The sequence below is a fragment of the Aquila chrysaetos genome, chromosome 3 (genome assembly GCF_900496995.4).
Source record: "Aquila chrysaetos chrysaetos chromosome 3, bAquChr1.4, whole genome shotgun sequence".
NCBI lineage: Eukaryota > Metazoa > Chordata > Aves > Accipitriformes > Accipitridae > Aquila > Aquila chrysaetos.
In genome coordinates, this window is record NC_044006.1 from 6346514 (window position 1) to 6358732 (window position 12219).

At 48.8% G+C, this 12219-nt stretch overlaps 1 long non-coding RNA gene across 1 annotated transcript in view; it reads left to right on the forward strand.

The window, feature by feature from the left end:
* The window catches only part of LOC115339439, a 122805-nt gene extending 114134 nt beyond the window's left edge, over positions 1-8671 (forward strand). The window contains exon 3 of the long non-coding RNA XR_003922714.1: positions 6894-8671. This is a non-coding gene — a long non-coding RNA (uncharacterized LOC115339439). The remainder of the gene's footprint in view (positions 1-6893) is intronic.
* The last annotated feature ends 3548 nt before the right edge of the window (positions 8672-12219 follow it).

Sequence of the window (12219 nt, forward strand, 5' to 3'; positions counted from 1 at the left end):
TAGAAGACTGCGAGGGAGCACACTTAACAACCAGTAAACACTCGGGTGAGCAGCATTAGAGCAGCACTCGTGGTGCAGGGAGAATCCTCCAAAGCTGGGGAGAGTTTACTTGCACAGGGGCTGTGAGAAGACTTCAACTTTCTCTATGAAAATGCTCAGTATTATGTGAGGGGTGAACTGAAATTGATACAGATTTTTTTTTTTTTTTAATATCTTCCTCAGTGAAGACACTTGAAAGCAAGACTATTTGCAGATTAGCTAATGTCACTTTTCTGAAGCCATGGCCCAAAAGCCCTCCTTGCCCTGAGATGAGAGGCATTCCAGGGCAGTTATAGCTATACTGGCGTAACGGTGTATTTTCCTATGGAGAGATGGCCTTATTTACTTCTTTCATTCTTATTTCTATAGCTCAACATACTGTTTGCTGATATTTGTGAATTTGTTTCTTGTTTGTCAGTTCAGCTTCCCCGTGGACATTTAATAACAGGAATTTTCCTACCATTTTAATTGTCTCTTATTCCAGAGCCAAGCAGAGTTTGAAACAGAGTATTAATGCCATCATTTTAGTCATCAGACATGATGTGTGGTCTAAATAGCTTGGATCAAAACTCAGTACCCAGCTTTGCCTGAAACCCTCTGCCCATCTGTGGTTTAGATGCAGTCATCTGCCTTGGGTGCCTCAGTTTCCCAGCTATGGAGACAGGCCAAGTTGTTAATCAAGGTCTTTTCTCATCTTCCCATTTGGAGGAGTTTGCTCCAGGCTTCTCCTGTGTGGTTAGCACAAGGGGTGCGCAGTGGGAGTGTGCAGGAACAGCTGCCTCGGTAGGGACCTTGCTCCCGTCTTTGCACTGCAGTCCATGCCAGCCACATTTTGTCGCTCTCGGTGTAGGTGAAGGACTAAGTGACTTCTACTTGTAGCAACACGTTAAAAAAGTGACGCAGAATATTTTTAATCCACCGGGGGAAATGTCCCCATCTGACCAATTCACCTAGCCCAGGGAGTTAAACTGGAGATGGAGTCACATACGAGAAGGCGTTAATGAAAGTAATCAAATATTGAGGTGGCAGTGACTTAGATTACATGAATTCATCTAGCAAATGGTGTGGTGACTCTGAGCTCTGCCATGAGCACTTGCTGGATGTAGAAAAGCAGACAGTAGTGCAACCACCATGACTGACCAAAGTAGTAGTAGTACAACAAGTAGTAACCATCTAAAAGCTCCAGCAGCTCAAAGGAGTGAAGATCCATTGTTCAGTGCTTGTACACAAAAGCAGGGAAAATGGGCATCGCCTTCCCTGTAGTCCTGATGGGAACCTACAGATGGGTGTAAACAGCCAAGGAAGACGAGTTAAAATGTGAGTAATATTGCACAGGCAGTAGTCACAGCACACACTGGTGCTGAGGGCTTGTTTTTCCCTTTTATATAGGAAACATTGGAAAAGGGGGGTGTTAAGAAAGGATTTAAAGGAGCTAGCTGTAACTTCTTTGAAGCCTGGGGTAGGGTGGAGGGTGAAGGACGGTTTCTGAGCTGGGCAGATTGGAAGCAGCAGCTGCTGACTTACCTTTGGGGTGATCCCCATTTCACTCGCCTCTAGCACCAGGACTGGCACTGGAGGCGAGTGAAATGGGGATCACCCCAAAGGTGCTTCTGTCTGAGGAGTGGGCACCCAGCTGGCATTGCAGAGATGGGTGACCAGGTAAATATAAGCAACCGAGAAAAAGATCTGTTCAGTAGCAGAAGATCTTTTCAGCCCAAGCAGATTCTGGATATAAGGTCATAGCTGAGCTGAAAGCTATAGAAGCTGAGCTGAAAGCTATAGAAACTGAGCTTTTCTGCCTTAGAGTTTTATGCAAGTTGGCTAATTGCTGTAGATAGCAATATCTGCTGTAAAAACACACCTTGCTTTCAACAAAGACCTGTTCTTAAACATATTTTCAAAAGCCAAGGATGCAATACTGGACTAAAAGAGCTCCCAGACCTACTTGCCATGAAGACCCCACTCTTGGATTGCTGACTATCGCTCTCCCAGTAATACTGCCCTTGGGAGGGCTGAATAAACTTACAGTCCCCCTGTGTCTGTATAAACCATCCTCACCAGAAGAAGCGGAGGGAGGGACATGAAATGTCCTATCCTCCACAGAGTCATGCTCCAACTGGCTTCCATAAGCATTGCTCTTCAGGAGGGAAAATAAATGAGGCTTTCAGAATTGTTTTACTTGATTCATTTCATTCTGGGCTACAGCAAGACAAATAGACAGTGGGAGGACTTCACCGATAAAGTATTTTTTTTTCCAAAGCAGAGACTACCAGAAGATAACACAACAGCAAATTACTGCATATTTTAAACCCTTGTAGCTAAACATTCCCTTTTGGGGCTGCGCCAGGTATCTCGTGGTGCCAGTGAAAATGGAATACAGATGTTCACTTGTTTGGATGGAGACACTGCAATAATTCATGCCTGCTACAAATGATAGGATGCCTCATGCTCACAAAAGTATACCCTGATCTTTTTGTCAATAATAAGAAAATATATTCTCTGTACCTGTATTAAGGGAAATAAGGCCTGTAAAAACTGTGAAGTATGTTTTTTTCAGTTTCCAAAATGTAACTTCTGTTGTAGCGACACAGGTAAAAGTGCTGGTAAAAGTGCTACTGCCATGATACCAACCCAAGGGTGTCATCACTCAGAGGGGAGTGAATCTGTGCCTAGGACAAGTATATGGAGTGTTAAATACCTGCTGCTAAATGTGTCTGAGCAGAGGACCTGAGCTCCCAGAACAGTGGAGGTTTAGGGTGTTGTGTCTGAGACTTTTTTTTTTTTCAACTTTAGCTTTGAATACTTGGGGTTTTTTTTGTAAGATGAATTTAGGTGTTTTTAAAATGTTACCCCTGAGTTTGAACTCATTTGTGGTGAAAATAGTCTCACTGAAGTCCATGGTAACAGTGTTCAGGAATATCATCTGTCCATTTTAATGGACATTATGGAAATGGGAGCTGTATACCTCCAAAATACATAGGGACGGGATAGGGAGAAAGAAGAGCTGAGCCCATCACGCTGCAACGTAACAGCAGGGCTGACGCTCACCTTCTGCTTTTTCATGTGTAGCAGATAACTGCAAAACTGGCATCTGCCAAAAGAATTTGTTAGCATACCTGAATACTTGCACCGCTGGTTTCCCCCTGTTGTGCTCCTGTCAGGAGAGGTACAAACAGGTTCACACCTGCTGTATAGCTTCAGGTTGAAGGAATGCATGTGCAAATTTGGCAGGTAGAAATTGCACTCTTTAAATTAGACTCTACTTTTTGAAATCGGAGCTGCTTTCCCTGCCTGCTGTTCTATTTTTCACTTTCTTCTTGCAATGCCCATATTAAAATGAAGCTTTTTTTTCTTTTAATTTTTTTTTTTTTTTTAATCTTCTTAGTTCATTTTCATGGTGGAGCTGTAACTGAATCCAAAATCACACTTCTGGGAATCCAGCACCAATGTTGTATGAAGGTTTTAAAGGTGTGCACAGTTTTTTTCTCTCGCTCCCCTGAATTTTACTTTCTCAGTAATTTTTATGAAGTGGGTTTGGGCTTGACACAACTGGCACAGTTTGGGATGTAATGACTTATTCTTCTGGTTTATTTGGGAGGCGTTTAACCATTTGCTCGCCTTTCTCAAGTTGTATGTTGACTTTTAACTGAAAAAATCTCATTTTGAAACAAAAAATCCTGAAAATCTTTTGATTCAGTAGCACTTAAATGCTGTGCTTTATTTCCCTAATTTTTTTTTCAACTGTCTTTCTTGGCTTAAACCACTCACCAGATTTTTTTCCAATTTAATGAAAAGTTTTGGCATTCTGAGATGGCATCTTTTGCAGGACTAGCTGTTAACTGATTGTTTTTTCCCTGATACTGTTTACTACATTGAATTTTTCACATCAGTGCAGACCATGGACAACCCCAGCTAGCCCTATGTATTAGGGCAGTGATTTTTCAGTCCTCATCAATATGCAAACCATTCAAAACTTTCCAGGGGTAATGTGGGTCCCTGGATAGCAAATTACAGGCTGCTAACAGCTGAATACCTTTTCTCATATCTCTGTGGACTCCTTGAACTCCCCAGGCCCCTTGAAGTTCATGGAGCACAGCTAAAAACTACTTCAGGTTCACTCCCATTTGCTCATACAATGTAGTAGTTTAGCAAATACACGCTGCCCCACTGGTATTTCTTCAGTGGAGCTAGTCTCAGCCAGAAATAAAGGCAGGGTCTATTTTTTTTCTTCTGTAAGTATGTTCAAAACATGAATTTCCATGAGTTTCCAACATAAGACCTATATCTGCATGGTAAGTAGAGTCACTTTCACTTGCAAATGAGGTTGGATCTGCTAAAAAATCTGCTAATTTGCAATAAAAATAGCATCCATCTTTGCTCTGCAAATATAGCCTCTTTGAAAACTGTCCCATTTTCAGAACTGTAGCAGCTTGTAGGAGGGGAGAAAGGGGAAGGAGGAAATACCTTGCATTTGAAGTCACTTCGTATTTCTCCAGGACTATTTCACACACCTTTAGTCATTATGTTGTGTTTTGTGTTGTCACATTAATTTTCACAGCAACAGACTGATATAAACAGTGTGACTGCACTGCAGAAGCAAGGGAAGCTGGATTGATTGGGAGGGAGAAGGATTTGTTCAGACATAAATATCTCCTGCCATATTGAGGGGAGTTTAAAAAAAAAAAAAAAAATGGCCAGCCAAGAAATTGCTTTTTTGTAGGAACGTTCTGTTTCTCTCTTTTTCTTTTTTCCTTTTTTTTTTTTTTTTTTTTTAATGCGTGCGTCAGTGTGAAAGACCAAGAACCAGGGGGAACCAAGTGGCTATTTAATGAGTCTGGGATGCTGAACGCAGCTGCTCTTTCAGGTGGGTGAAACTGCAAGGCATGGAAGACAAGGAAGGTGAACATGTATGCAGAAGATGGTATTAAATAAGGAGGCCTGGTCATGTAAGGTCTTGTTGGGGAAACCGCTGACTTTCTTGCAGGTTAAATGCTTGAAGGAATTGCAGAGTCAGGCTCCAGGAAAATGAGGGCATACACCAAAAAATCAGTACCTCAGCACACAAACAGGTGAAAATACCAGGTGCAGCGAGGAAAACCAGTGCAATGCCTTCTATCCCAATCTTCCTGCACCCAGTGAAGGATGCAGAGATTGCACAGAGAAGAGCAGGTATTGTTGTACCTATAGAGCAATGCCTACCTGGCCATCACTTTTATCCCCTCTGTATTGGGTTGCTATATGCATGTCTCTAGGGCTCCAGACTTTCAGAAACCTCCTATAAGGGCAGGATGCGGTGGATTTCTTGCTATGTGGTTTCCCATCTCACCTGTTGGTGATGTTTCCTATGAGGAACTTGGTGCTCTGGGGACTAGGAAATGTATGGCATCAGTCTAGGATTTCAGAGTAGTGTAGAAAGTGTCAGTAGTATCTTCTAAGTTTACATTTGTCGTACTGAGACCTTCCCTGTTCTAGTACTCACATCTGCCTGGCTTGGCAATGCTGCTTTTGGCCTGCCGTGGCCAGTGTGATGACATTCAATGCAGGCTGGAAACGTTCCCTGTGCTCCCATGGCTTTTCCTTTAAGGGAGGAGCTGAGAGATGCCTCAGCTTTGGAGCTGATGATTTGAGTTCTCTGTTGGCACTCGTCACTCCTTGAGTATTTGGGGCTAGAGCTTGCGGACTCGTGTAAGAAAATAAACCCACCTGTAAGGAGGTATGAAGAATAGTCCCGGTATCTGATCAGACGTTTTGCTAATAAGGATGGGATGGGTTGCAGCTCTAGGAATGCCTTATTCCTCACGCTTCTGCTGCGCTAAGTCCAGCTGTGATGGGTCACACCGTGCTTTGCACAGCGTCTGAGCCTTGAACTGAGGTTTCCACTTGGTATGTCCAAGTTTCTGACACCAAAAGCCTTGGGTGGAAACTTGCTTATGTCTGGATGGTTTGCAGCAGGCAAAGCTCTTAAAAGAAGAACAGCTAATTGCATATTTGTAATGTAGTGGATCTGTAAATTCACCTCTGGCCATGCTCAGCAGCATCTATCCCCAGCCTCTGAAAAGCATGGATCAAGAGGAGCTTTTTGGCCCTTTTCCTCTGAGAAAGAACCACTAATTTCTTCAGTTTGAGCCCATTATTATTTTTTTAACAAAGGACCATGAACTGCTCTATATACCAGTTGGAAGCAACGTGATTTGTGTCATGAATACCAATATGCGTTTGACAGTATCCTATAAATTCAACACGTTTTGAAGAGCGTTAACAAGAGTTGTAGGAGCTATACTTAAATTTTTCCCCTACTTTTTTTCAATTAAAAGAAAAGGAAGCTAGCACGAGTCTGTATTTGTATCCAAAACAAATATGGCTTGGGTCACGGCAAGACTGCTGCACGCCGTGCTAGACCTGGGTCTACAGCACATTCATTGATTTTTGTCTCCATGAATCACCCTAAAGCTATAGGCAACAAAAGCTGAAGCTATGTAGATGTGATTTCTAGTTCATTTGTTGTTCATTAGAAAGATTTTCTCTCTCTTATTTGCGGCACCCCTGCTGCTGCATGTTCATTAGGAGAATGGAATGTATTCCAAATATTTCCTAGCTCTGGCAGGGCAGATGGTGGAAAGTAATTTTCCAAACTCTTCTGGAAAAGGGGGGGAAAAACACACCCAAATAACCCCAAGTCACCCCCTGCACACCAGAATAATTCGGTATTTCTGAGTGCAGACGTGCCGTACACTTTCTGTCTCTCTGGTTGTACAGTGCTGTGTGTCAGAGTGGTGGGAAGTGTGTATGAATGGGAATGTATCACATTACATGTGGGATGTTAGCAAGGCTGGGATTTTTTTTTTTTTCCACAGGAAGCTGCATTTGCAAAGAGCACACAGCAACATGCAGTACCCTAAAAGATGTGTGTGAAGGAGTGAGCAAGATTCATTTCCCTAAATCTTCTGGGCAACCCAATGCCTAAGGGAATCCCAGGGAGGGAGGACAGAGCCTGGGCCACACTCCAGTTTCTCCATCCAGCCCTGCGCAGAGGCATGAGGCGAACTGGAAGCTCCTCAGACGCCCCGTCCCCATCCCCTGCCCTTCACCAGCACGGGCAGAAGGATGTCCAAGTGCTCAGACAATGGTGGAGGAAGCGGCTCTGGCTGCGTTTCCCTTCTGCTCCCTGGGGAGTCGGGGGAGCACACAAGCCAGGGCCAGATTTAGCTCTTGGATCCACATGAAACATCTCTGTGCCGACTGCTCCCTTCCTTCGTGCTCAGCCTCTTGTCACGGGAGTGGAAGTCGCGCACACACACACACGGGGAACAGAAAAGCCGAGTCAATATGCAGCAGGCAGAGCCGGGAACACAATGCGGGCAAAACAAAGAGCGGGGCTGTATGTACTGCCTTCCCGGTGGCATTCACTTCTCGTGCTTGGAGCCGGTTTCCTCTTTTCATGAGCCTCTTGACCTGCAGATCCCTCTCCTCGGCAGACAGACCCCAAAGCCCCACGGCTGGATCCTTATGCCTCTTCAGATCAAACCAGCGAAACACTTTGAACACAGAGCCTGAACTGTGTGTTTGCATCGAGGCTTTAAGCTCCTTGGCGCTGGCGCCCGGGGTTCCTATTTGTTTTCCAACTCCCGAGGACAGCAATGGTGCTCTCCAAGTCAATACAAACAAACCAAGAGAGGCTCGAGGCAGCGCGGCAGAGCTCACCCCAGCGCCGTCCCCGGGACTCTGGCCCGTGGAAGGAGACTCTGGCACCGATTTGGGCTGTCAGCTCAGGCCAGCACCCCCAAAATCTCACACACCGAAATCTGGCAGAACAAGGAACTTGCTCAAAAGAAGGGCATCGGTTGCCCCGTCTGTGCCACCGAGACACCCAGCTTTGGAGGGAGGCACTGTGACAGCTGCTGTAAAACCCCAGCAGGTTTTCGAAGCCCGCTCTTAGTGATGGATTTTCAAGCCCCCTCTTTCTCCAGGCACTCTCAGGTTGCAGAGTGCGTGGGTGCAGGTGGAGGCGTTGGGGCCTCTCACTCAATTCATTTCCACAGCTGGGCCTTTGGGTGCTGATGTACGCACGAGCGGTCCGCAAGCAGACGTTTGAAAAGGCACTGAGAAAGGGTGTACCCGCCGGGCACAAGGCGGGAGACCCCTCTGAGCCTGCGTTCATCTTTCAGGCAACTCTATCCTGTGGCATCCGACCGTTCCGTAGGCTCAGTTAAGCATTAGTACAGCAGGGCTGTGCACATTGTGTGACGGCTTTGCGGAAGCGGAGTTGTGAAACGGATGCCTTCTGTAGCCGCCGTGACCTTAAAACCCACTGCTCAGTCACCCAGCAGAAAAAAATCGGGAGAATTCCTTCCGAACAGCCGAGTGCTGGTGCCCTTCGGGAGCTGGCTTTTCCTCTTTGGCTAGCCAGAGCTTCCGCCAGCCAGGACTGTCTCACCGCACTGTGTCAGCTGAGATTCAGGAATTTGTCTCAGCTACATCTGATACCTAAACCTGTATTTTTCACAGCCTGACAGAGTTTTAAACTCCTCTCCATCAGCTATGGGCAGTAGCCCTCAGAGATGAGCAGTGGCTGTAATTGATTCATCAAGACTCCTGTTAATTTGTTTTTGCTCAATTGTTGCAATATATTTGATTCCCGATTATTATGCTCTGGAGTCAAGCTTCCTTTAGGTAATTTACAGTATAGCCTACATATGTGTAAAAAATACATCACCATCGTGTTTTTAATTAAAATGCATACGATAATACCGAAAGGAGAGAGGGGGAGGAAGGGAGGGAACCCAGATTAAGTTTTTAATTGTTTTAATAGTGAGATTTGTTTCAGTGAGAGCAGGGCACACCGGTTTCCTTGGAAACATTGGCGATGTATTAGCTGTATAAAATCTAGCATAAAAGATTTGCGAAAGTGAAGCCTTTAGGTTTTAACTGATACTATAACTCGCTTCATTTGGAAAATCGGATTCACACGTGGCCCCTGGAGTCCCAAAAAGGTGTCTTTTTTGTGTTTCCTCTTAAGCCTTAGAATTAATAATTTCACAGATTATCAGAATCATTGGAAATCTAAAACTGCAATAACAACAACAACAAAAAAAGCCCTTCAACAATTCAATATCCCTGATTCATACGATTTAATTGGATGTGCCTGTAAGTTCTCTTTGTGCCAAGCAGCGCCGGGCTCAGGCAAGACTCCACGTGATTGGAGAAAGAAGTACAAAAATTTGGCTTTTAAACGTTCCGATAAAACTAGAGATTATTGGTAACGGAGCAGTAGGTGATGTTTTACATCCATCCCATGTTCAGTTATTTTATTGTACACAACAGTGGTACCTGGATATACGATATACAATGCACTCTAGCCAGCTTCAAGTTCAGAGAATCGCTGTAGCTGCTGCTAACGATCTGGCCTCACACACAGTCTTCGATGCCTCTATTTTTCCTGGCGTATGTCTTAGGAAAGCGAGTGCCCCCCGGAGAGCCTCATCCCCGGAGACAGCGTGTCATGTTTGGGGCTACAACACCCCAAGGCACCACAGGAGGTCAAATGTACATTTTAAGGTTGCTCTCATCTGAAGTTAAAACATTCTCTTTTCATTCTTTTTGAGAATCAGGCTCCCAAATTACCAATTTTCTCTCTTTCATGTTAGAAAATAAAGCCTTGTGAGGGAGGATTCAGCTCTCTGCAGTCGAGTGGGATTGAAACAACCAATTTTAATATCTGTGATTCACCTCTGAGCCCAAAGTGTGATGATATAGTGCATCTGGGGATCAAATACCGCGGAAACTCTCTCTTTTAAACAAAAGGGGGGAAAAAAAGACTGCAGATAAAGTACCAGATGTAGGATTTTGGACTATCAGAGAAGAGAATGGATGGCTTGGTTTTAGCACGTAAGACTAATCACTCAGTTGAAATCATTTCAGCAGCTGAGTAAATAGACTTACGGAAAAGGCATTTATGGGAGCATTTGTGTTCCAGGATCCTCCCTCTTTCCCAGTCCTCCTGTTTGTTTGTTTTTCTGTCTCTTTGGTGTCGAAGCTTCCCAGTTAACAGGTTTATTAGGTAGCCACGACGACGTCAAATGCGCGGCCGGGCAATCCCCGCGGCCCCTCGACCGCACCGCAGCCGCGCGGGCCGAGCAGAACGGAGTGCAAGTTCAACAGCCCGGCCGTGAACACAATGGGCCTCTCTGCGGCGGCGGGGCCGTTCAGCTGCGTGCTTGGCTCGCCGCCACCCAGAGCCGCGACCGCTCGAGCACGAGCTCGGCCTGTACCACACACGCGCGCCCATCTCCTCGACCTCTCCTCCCGCTCCGCTCTAAGGCCCGTCGGCAGCACCCAGCTCCCTGCCCCGGCCTTTCCCAGCAGGCGGCCCGGGGCGCGTCCCAGGCGGTGTTTTCCAAGGTGTCACGGAGAGGCACTCCGAGGGTATAAAATAACTAAGGCCTAGAGGAAAAGGGAGTTGAAGGGCACCGTCCCGGCAGCGGAGCAGCCTCCGCCAGCCGGGTGCAGGGCAGCGTCCCGGCCGTCTGTCCTTCCACGGCGGCTCTCTGCCCGGCCCACGGTCACCCCTCGGGAGTTCCCCGAGAGACGCCGCTGTACCCCGTACTGCGGACGCGTAAGCCGGCTTCGTGAACCCGTGCGGGAAGCGCTGCGAGCGCCGGGGGGGTGCAGGGACGCGCCCTCCCCCCCACGCAGAACTCGCGCCCTTCTCCCCAGCTCTGCAGCTCCCGGCCGTCCTGACGGCCCCCGTGTGGCCCGCACACCGGACCCGGACCCGAGCTCCCCGGCCGGGCCCCGGGCTGGGGGCCCCGCCGCTCCCTCTGGGGGTGCGGGCGCGCGCGCCGCCCCCGGCCCTGGCTCTTTAAGGCGGCGGCGCGGGAAGGCGCGAGCTGCGCCTTTGTCACGGCACCGGGTCACCGCGCGGTCACGGCCCCGCCCCACGTGGAGTTAGAGCCCGCATGGCCCGGCGCGCCCCGCCTCCCTCCGCTGACTGGCTGCCTTGCGCCCCGGCCGCCCGGGTCGCCCCGCTTCTGATTGGCTGAGAGCGCGCGTCATTTACATGCGGAGGGCGGGGGAACGCCTGCCCGTGACACCGGACGCCGTCTGGGGCCGCCCCCGCGGCGTCGCGGGGGGAGTTAAAGGGGCAGAGCCCCGCCGGGCCGGGCCGGGTCGCCCGGTTCTTCGGTGGGAGCCCCGAGGGGGCGTTACTGGGGACAGCCCCTGCGCCCGGTCCCGGCCCGCGGGGGTTCGTCGTCCCCCGTGGGGGCCCTGGCACCAGCAGTGCCCTCCCTGCCGGGCCCCGGCCGCCCCCCTGGCGGGCCCGGCTGGGTGGCGTGAAGGCGTTTTCCTGGGCGTGAGGCGCAGGGCCAGGGCGGGGGTGTCGCAGCGGGGGTAGCTCAAACCGGCGCCCGTGCGATGAACCCCTTGCGGGCACCCCACGGCCCACCCGGCTGAAGCGGGGAGGAGGTGCGAGGGCTCGCCCTTGAGCTGGGCGCCGAATGGCGTTTCGGGCCGGGGGCGTCTTCGGAGCCTCCATTTCCAGGTCCCCCCCCCCCCGTGTGGCCGGCACGCAGGGGCTCCGTGGGGCGACTCCTGATGGGGTCGGGGCGTCGGGCCGTGGGGGGTGCGGAGCGATTGCAGCGGTTGTGTCTGACGGGAGACGAAGGGCACGGGCGGCCGAGCGGTACCGCAGCTCCGGCCCGTTCGTGTGCGCCGAGGCAGAAGAACGCAGGACAGGGCCTGGGCTTCTCTCTGATCAAGAACGGAAAGAAACTAAAACGCAGAGCAATTGGGTTTTGGCAGATACGAGTACGTTCGCGTGTACGTACGTATCTTAACCACGTATGTGAGTGCGTGTGGGTGTGGATGGGCATCGTATAGGGACAGTTCAATCCGTGAACGGTTTGCAGCTGCTCCACTTCTGAACCACTCTGCGGAAGGAGCCCAGCAGCAAAGCCGACACGAGCGGTTCGGAGCTGCCTTTCAGAACGCTCGAGTGCTTCCTCGGGTGAGCTCAAAGTCTGTACTTCGGTACGTCAGCTCTCAGTCGAGGAGTTCAGGGTCACCTTCATTTGCTTTCCAAAGCGCCGTTCCTCTTTCCAAAAATGCCATCAAGAAAAGTCAGGGATTATTTTATGTTTATGAATTCAAAACTCTTTCCTTAGCGCTGTTTTATTTTACATA